Source organism: Saccostrea cucullata, unplaced genomic scaffold (genome assembly GCF_032062105.1).
Source record: "Saccostrea cucullata isolate Sc308-1 unplaced genomic scaffold, CSIRO_AGI_Scuc_v1 ctg933, whole genome shotgun sequence".
In the NCBI taxonomy this organism is placed as follows: domain Eukaryota; kingdom Metazoa; phylum Mollusca; class Bivalvia; order Ostreida; family Ostreidae; genus Saccostrea; species Saccostrea cuccullata.
Window position 1 is genome coordinate 7,994 of NW_026940390.1, and position 8,871 is coordinate 16,864.

An 8,871-nucleotide genomic window follows, 5' to 3' on the forward strand; every position below is an offset into this window, starting at 1 on the left:
TAGATTATATTTATGTATATTACGGTCATCCTACTTCATTGGAAAAATCCATATTACGGTCATCTTAATATTTTGTTACGGTCATCATTGTCAAAAACTTTGAGGTCGTCCTACAGCTTTATTTCTATAAATTCAAGTAAGTTATAATAACCAATAGCAAGTTCTTATCAGCGTATATTTTAAATTTTGCAAGAATTAACACAGATAACCTGGCAAATGTTTAAAATCTTGACTGAAAAATTCTAACCGGTGACCTCAGCCGACATGTTTTGATGACCGTATTATATACTACGGTCAGCCGAATTCCTACAGTGATGATGGCTGTGATGAACAAGATTATTGAGCGGAAATAAAAATAATAATTCTGTTCAATTGTTTCAGTGGAAATATAAAAGTAAAAAAATTGAAGCGAAATAAAATAATTTGTACACACATATGAAGTGAAAAGATTATAATTGCATGTTGAAAATAAAAATAATGTGTATACATGGAAAAATAAGATTATCATTGTAAATATAAAAATAATGTGTACTTATGGACAAACAAGATTATAATTGTAAAGTAGGAATAATTATTATAATTTTGTGGTGAAATAAAAATAATGTTTTTAAACATCGACTAACAAGATATTATAATCATGAGGCGAAAAATTATAATAATGTGTCTACATATTGACTGGCAAGATTATTGTTGTAAAGTGAATCATTATAATTGTAGGACACAATTATAATAATGTGTACACATTAAACAGACAAGATTATAATTGTTGCAGGAAAATAAAAATAATGTTGTAAAAAGCAAGTTTGGATGAGATAATTATTTTTGGTATAGATATATAGGAAAAAATAATAATAATAATGTGGGGTACCCTACGGCTTTCCATATGGAAAGCCGTAGGGTACCCCCACATTATTATTATTTTTTTCTATATAATCATGCCAAAAATAATTATCTCATCCAAAACTTAAAATCCTGCTTTTTTACAACATTATTAATATTTTCCTGCAACAATTATAATCTTGTCTGTAAAATGTGTACACATTATTATTATTGTATCCTACAATTATAATGATTCACTTCACAATAATAATCTTGCCAGTCAATATGTAGACACATTGTTATAATTTTTCGCCTCATGATTATAATCTTGTCAGTCGATGTGTACACATTATTATTTTTTTGTCCTACAATTATAATGATCCAAACTTTACAATAATAATCTTGCCAGTCAATGTGGACACATTATTATAATTTTTCGTCTCATGATTATAATCTTGTCAGTCGATGTTTAAAAACATTTTTTTTTATTTCACCTCAAAATTATAATAATTATTCTTACTTTTAACAATTATAATCATGTTTGCCCAAGCGAACACATTATTTTTATTTCGCTTCAATTTCATGCCAATTTTATTCCACATCGATCATACAATTATAATCTGTCTTACTCCAACAATAATAATCGCGACCAAAAAAGTTGCAACATTATTATTATTTAGACGCTTGAAATCAAACGTTTCTGTGATTTTGATGTACTGAACAATTATAATCTTGTCAGATTTTCTTTGGGAAAGATTATTATTATTTGGACGCTTGAAAAAGTAAACGTTTGTCTGCCGAAGACAATCACGTGGTTTTTAAGGCCATGTGCTTGCCTAGTATCAACAGTGCTGAGTGCCGAGGACGGCGCCAGTGAAAGGCAGGCGGTTTGCCGGTAAGTAAAATTGATTTTGTTATATTAATGTACAAGGAAGTGAATTCCATTCATTCGATAAAGGAAATGTCTCAGAAATCAGCTGTCAGTATGCTGTTATTTATAAACGACAGCTTCGGAAGAACTAGTTCGAATTACCTCTGTACTTTTGTATAGGAGATTGAGATTGCATGCCATTGCATTGTGAATTTATGTTCCAAATCTAGATAAAGTGGCGTTAAGTTAAATGATATAGTGTATATATTTACTAACAGATATTTTTTTAAGTTTATTAATAATAGATTGTACTTTACAGTTTTAACTTGAATTTTCTCTGAAGTAAGTTATTTACATTGAAATCTATTTAAGAAATAAGGTATCATTTTTAAACATCTATCGGGATATAAATACGGGTCGGTCACGAGATTAAATTCCATAAAGCCCGAAGGGCTTTATGATGAATTTAATCTCGTACCGACCCATATTTATAGCCCGATAGAGGTTTTAAAATGATAGCTTATTACTTATATTTACAATTATGACTTATTCATACTTTATATTTGCCTGATTGTGACTTTTAACATGTAAAATGCATTATTTTTCAAACCCAATGTATGGAATCCACTGAACGCGCGTCGACCCTTTATGACGTCACTGAGAAATTACGTCAAACGTTTATCCATACGCACATCTATGACCTCTTGACCCCGTACCTGTATTTATACAGTTATAGATACGCATTGCTTTCAGTAGTGTTATATAAAGGAAAACATTTGCAAATGTAAATATTGTTATTTACATTGCGACTTGGGTCAGTTGAGTTGCCCATATAAGAATGTTTGCTCTACAGTTGCAAAGTTAAGAGTTGATCCTTATGTCGTGGGTTCGAATCCCACTGTGGGACATGGAGACCAGTCCTTCATATGCAATTTACTATATACAATGCACAATATTGATGGAGCTGAAAAGATTTGTCTGTACTCTGCACCTGGTAACAGAAAAAGTGTGCGATGATAGGTACACGTCACAGCAGGTGCGTGACATATACCATGTGATCAGAGGTAGCAGGGCAATCCGTGTCTAGAACTTCCAGGACTACTACATTCAGATAAAACAGTATAAACCGAGGTCCTGTGTCACAGTAGGTGCTGGCACAAAAAAGGTCCCTCACTGCTCAATGACCATAATTGCTGAGTATAGAATAAATTTAAAGCTCTCCACCAGCAAATGGTGGCGTCTCCATATGAATGAAAAATTCTTGAGAGGGACATTAAACAACATAAAAACTAACAAAAAACATTAAGTTAAAAGTCTGACTATTGATAAATTGTCTTGATTGGCTGATTTTATCTATGATTGGATGAAAACAATTTTTATGAAATAACTGTTATGTTGCAGATTATGCACAAGTTGAAGAAAGGAGCTGCTGTGGGATGGTAAAAAAAGTTCCAGGTAAAGGACAACCTTTTCCATTTATTTCAAAGGGGTATGAACATTGCATATTTACTGTGAAATCACAAATTTTCGTGGAGATTTAATTTTAGTTGTTTTCGAGGTGTAGAGAGACCCACAAATTCATGTCCATCACGAAATGTAAAGTGTTACACTTAAAACTACTCAACAATTCTTCAGACACAAAATCAAATTCCCAGGATCCAAATTTTTTCCTCAAACCATGAAAGTTTGAACCCACGAAAATATGTGATTTTACAGTAAGTATGTTCACCTCTGGGTCAATCTAATTAAAGTTAAATGTTAGATCTGCTCGCATACTTGCTACTCTAACATCTAACAATATCACATAGAGGGTCACATCTAAGGTAAAATTCGTAACAACTATAGACTTATTCCTTTCAACAAATATTCAGTGATTTTGCAGGCGACAATTTGATGGGATGATAGAATCTGACCTCTGACTTGACCCTCTGTGAGATGTTGTTACTGGATGTTAGTGTAGCAAGTATGCGAGCGGATCTAACGCCTCTGGGTTTTTTTTTTAAATTCACAGCTTTTAAGAGTTAGATTATAGATTCTAAATTTGAGAATTTCTACATTTTTTACTCAATCATCTGTCACCATGTGAAATACAAATTATGCTCTAGTTTTTAAAGAATTATTTGCACAATTTCAGGAGCAACAAAGAGTCTTGATTTTTATAGGGTTGCAGATTTTAAAGAAAGAAAACTGTGTTGTAAAGAAAGAAGAAGATTTTCACTCAAATAATGGTGGATGACAAAGGTAAAGAGGACAGTAATGGTTAGAAAGAATTAATTATTTAACACAGGGGCAGATTTTTTTGTCGCAGTTTGTAAATGCTATTCAAAATGAAATGAATTTTTATTAAAATATCATGATGAATGTTCATGCAACTTAATAGCTCTTATCAATGTTTATAGTTTAAGCATATGAAGATTAATCAAAATCTCTTGAATAGTTTCTTTAAAACTAAGCTTTACTCACTAATTTAAAGAAAGGTCAAGGTCAAAAGAAAGGTCAAATAAAATAATGATTATGAAGTTGAATAGATCCCATCAGTATGTATCTGGTACTTTCTGCACATATATAAGGTTCGATAAAAAATATCTGAAACAACTCTTGAAACCGAACTTAACATAATTTAACAAAAATTAATGTCAAGGTCAGAAATAAGAAACTTTTATTTATAAAATATATGTATAAGCATATGAGGTTCAAAGTGTGATGGAAGGACAGTAGGACATGTTATTAAGATTAAGTAAACCTCATTACAAATGTTTATGCTAAGGTGAAGCCACAATATTGGGTCATTTTTCATTGAAAAAAGGAACATTTTTTTTTAAATTCTGTGTAACACTAGAACCAAGTGACCTAGATAGCATTGTGGCCCATGGGCCTCTTGTTATGTGTTATTTAATTCATCATGAATCAGGTGGTATAATGATTTTTTATATTTCAGTTCTTCCTATGAATGATGTCATAACCCACTTTGAAAAAAAAGTTTGTTGGAGAGAAAAGGATCTGAAGAGGGAGAAAGAATTGATTATATTCAGATGGATTTATAGACTGTTAGACCTTTTGCTATCACTTAATTCTGTACTATTAGTTCCGCAACACTGAGCCTATAAGCTTTTGACTTGATGGTTTATCTAATTTGAGAGAGCATAGTCCAACACAATTAGGCATTTAAGACTGGAATGCAGAATATTATTTCTCTCATGTAATGGCAGGTAAAAATCCCACACAAACAGGACACTAATAAGACTGGAATTTAGAGATATTTCATTTCTCTCATTGTGTGAATTAAAAAAAAATTAATGCCAGAAACAATATAATAAATTAATAACTTAGTCTATATTTTGTGCTTTGTATGGTTATAACGAATTACAGATATAGCGAAGTAATTTCATAGGTCCCTGTGACATAAATGAAGTTTTGAGGGTATATAGTTTTTGTCATGTCCATCTGTCTGTCTGTTTATCTGCAAAAGCTTTAACCTTGCCCATACCTTTTGATTTTATTAGTGGAGCTATGACTTTCATATTTCACATATGTATTCTTTGTATTAAGACCTTTCATTGGATACCACCAACTTTGACCTTTTGACCTTGGAGATTTACATACTAATAAAAAAATAGCAAAGATTAAACTTTTCTTAAATGCAAATTTAATTAATTGGTACCAAAAGTAGGGTATTCTCACTGGAAAACAATTGTGAAATTTGAAAGTAGTCCAATGTTAAAGTACTTTCAATAAGTACAAATATCTCCAAGGTCAAAAGGTAATTGATATCCAATGAATCTTGCCACATAGGATACTTATGTAGAGTATGGAAGCCCTAGCCCTAACCATTCAGAAGTTATAGCCAAGGTTGAAAATTTTTAAAAGTATGTCAAACTCCAAGGTCAAGGTCAAAGTTCTTGTTATCAAATGAAAGGTCTTGTCACAAGGATTAAATGTGTAAAGTATGGAAGCACCAGCCCTAACCCTTCAAAAGTTATGGTCAAGGATTGCATTTTTAAAGTAGGTCAAACTTAAAGGTTAAGGTCAAAGGGTCAAAATGCTTGGTATCCAATGAAGGGTCTTCTCACAAGGATTACATATATGAAGTATGAAAGCCCCGTCCCTTACCGTTCAAAAGTTATAGCCAAGGTTAAAGTTTTTTTCACAGGTACGGAAATATACAAGGTCAAAGGGTCAAGGTTGTTGGTATCCAATGAAAGTTTTTTAGACAAAAAAACACATATGTGAAGTATAAATGTCCTGGTATCTACTGTTAAAAAATATGGCCAAAGTAAAAGTTAAAACTTTTCATGTAAAAGTGGGTAAAACTCCAAGGTCAAAAGGTCACATTTGGTGGTACCCAAAGAAAGGTCTTGTCACAAGGAATACACATGTGAAATATGAAAGTCATGGCTCTACCAAATCAAAGTTATGGGCAAGGTTAAAGTTTTTGCGGACAAACAGACAGATGGACACGACAAATACTATATACCCCAAAACTTCGTAAAAATCTTTAACATTGGCAATAACTTTTGAATTGCAAGGGGTAGAGCTTTCATACTTCACACATGTAATCTTTATGAGAAGACCCTTCATTGGATACCAAGAGCTTTGACCTTGGAGTTTGACCTACTTTAAAAAAAAACAAACCTTGACAAAATATATTAAAGGGTACGAGCTATTGCTTTCATACTTTAGTTTTTTAATCCTTGTGACAAGACCTATCATTTGATACCTAGACCTTTGACCTTGACCTCAGAGTTTGACTTACTTTTAAAAAAAATGTAACCAAAATTTTTAAACAGTTAGGGCTAGAGCATCAATACTTCACATGTGGCAGGATCATTTATTGGATACCAGTAACTTTGACCTTGGAGATTTCCTGACTTGTGAAAAAACTTTAACCTTAGCAATAACTTATAAATGGTAATAGGGCTAGGCTTCCAAGCCTTCCATACTTTACATATGAATTTTCTGTGGCAAGTCCTTTTATTGGATACCAAAACCTTGACCTTTTGACCTTGACATTCCAGGACTTATGAAAAAACATTAACCTTGGCAATAACTTTTGAAGAGTAAGGGCTAGGGCTTTTTTACTTCCCATAGGTATTTTTTGTAACAAGACCTTTCATTCAATACCAATAACTTTGAGCTTATGACCTTGATCTTGAAGATTTCTGTACTTATGAAAAAACTTTTGCCTGACCATAAATTGGGAACAGATGGTGATAGGGTTTTCATGTTTCACAATTGTATTTCCAGTTAGGAGACCCTACTTTGGGTATCAATATATTAAATTTGCATTTAAGAAAAGCTCAATCTTCACTATGTTGCCATACTGGGGCATCAATGTTTCACAAACATATCTTGTTTGGAAATCTACTTGCAAGAAAGTTTTTTTTTCAATACTAGATTTGAGTGCGAATTCCCTCTCAAGGTCAAGTACATGTATGTGAAGGTACTGCGTAACTCATTAAAAGGCATATGTATACAGATTACAGATTATCAGACATAAATATGGAGCCCACTTTTTTAATTTTTAAGTACACATACAGTATATATATAGGCCATATAGTAGCTCCCATATTTTGAACATGTATTTCCAATGTTGGTGAACAATATTTGGGTCTACAAGTATCACATGTATATGACAGAGCTCCAACTTTTCCAACATGCCTTCCATTATATGTTTGTCATTCAAGTCCAAAAGAACACCAGAAAAAATCACAATTTAATATCCATTTAATCACACATCATTACCAAACAACTTTAAATAAAATAAATGTGCAAATTACTTTCAGGAAAATTTTTAAAAAAAATCTAATTGCAAAATATTCAAATAAAAAATGCCTCAATATTTTGGTAAATATATATAATATACAGAGTTAACAAGAGGCTCAGGGACCAACTGGTTCACCTACACACTGTGGCTAAGAAAAAAAGCAAAAATCAGATTAGTATTGACAAGAGGCCCAGGGGCCACAGCGCTCACCTGAGCACATCGGGCTTGAATTTACTCCCCCCCCCCCCCCCCCCCCCCCTCCAGGCGGTCATCATTTGAACAAACTAGAATCTACACTACCTGAGGATGATTCCATATAAATATCACTAATCATATTAAGCTTTGAAGTACTTGAAAAGAAGATTTTAAAAGGTTTCCCTATATTTCCTTATGTAAAACTTGGGTCGGCCGTTTTGGCCCCACCCTAGCCCCGGGGGTCATGATTTGAACAAACTTGAATCTGCACTACCTGAGGATGATTCCACATGAGTTTCATCTTTCCTGGCTCAGTGGTTCTTGAGAAGAAGATTTTAAAAAAATTTTCCTATATATTCCTATGTAAAACTTGGGTCGGCCATTTTGGCCCCACCCTACCCCCGGGGGCATGATTTGAACAAACTTGAATCTACACTACCTGAGGATGATTCCACATGAGTTTCATCTTTCCTGGCCCAGTGGTTCTGGAGAAGAAGATTTTTAAAGATTTTTCCTATATATTCCTATGTAAAACTTGGGTCGGCCATTTTGGCCCCACCCTTGCCCCGGGGGTCATGATTTGAACAAACTTGAATCTACACTACCTGAGAATGATTCCACATGAGTTTCGTCTTTCCTGGCCCAGTGGTTCTGGAGAAGAAGATTTTTAAAGATTTTTCCTATATATTCCTATGTAAAACTTGGGTCGGCCATTTTGGCCCCACCCTTGCCCCGGGGGTCATGATTTGAACAAACTTGAATCTACACTACCTGAGGATGCTTCCACATGAGTTTCATTTTTCCTGGCCCAGCGGTTCTGGAGAAAAAGATTTTTTAAAAATGCCATTAATTTTTAACAAATTCATGATTATCTCCCCTTGGAATAGGGCATGGCCCTTCATTTGAACAAACTTGAATCCCCTTTACCCAAGGATGCTTTGTGCAAAGTTTGGTTGAAATTGGCCCAGTGGTTCTTAAGAAGAAGTCGAAAATGTGAAAAGTTTACGGACAGACGGACAGACAGACGGACAGACGGACGCCGGACAAAATGTGATCAGAAAAGCTCACTTGAGCCTTCGGCTCAGGTGAGCTAAAAAACTTGAATGCATAAATGGTCCTGACATACCCCTAAAAGGGAGGGGTATGATTTGACAAAATTGAACCTACACTAAATAAGGAAGCTTATATATTTTTGACTGTGGCCTTTTTTCCTAAAAGTTTG

At 33.6% G+C, this 8,871-nt stretch overlaps 1 long non-coding RNA gene across 1 annotated transcript; it reads left to right on the forward strand.

The window, feature by feature from the left end:
• Positions 1 to 1,672: 1,672 nt before the first annotated feature.
• LOC134255330 (uncharacterized) lies at positions 1,673 to 4,835 on the forward strand. The gene is made up of 4 exons (XR_009989517.1): positions 1,673 to 1,714; positions 3,092 to 3,145; positions 3,825 to 3,931; positions 4,629 to 4,835. It is a non-coding gene; the product is annotated as an uncharacterized LOC134255330 (long non-coding RNA).
• Positions 4,836 to 8,871: the final 4,036 nt, after the last annotated feature.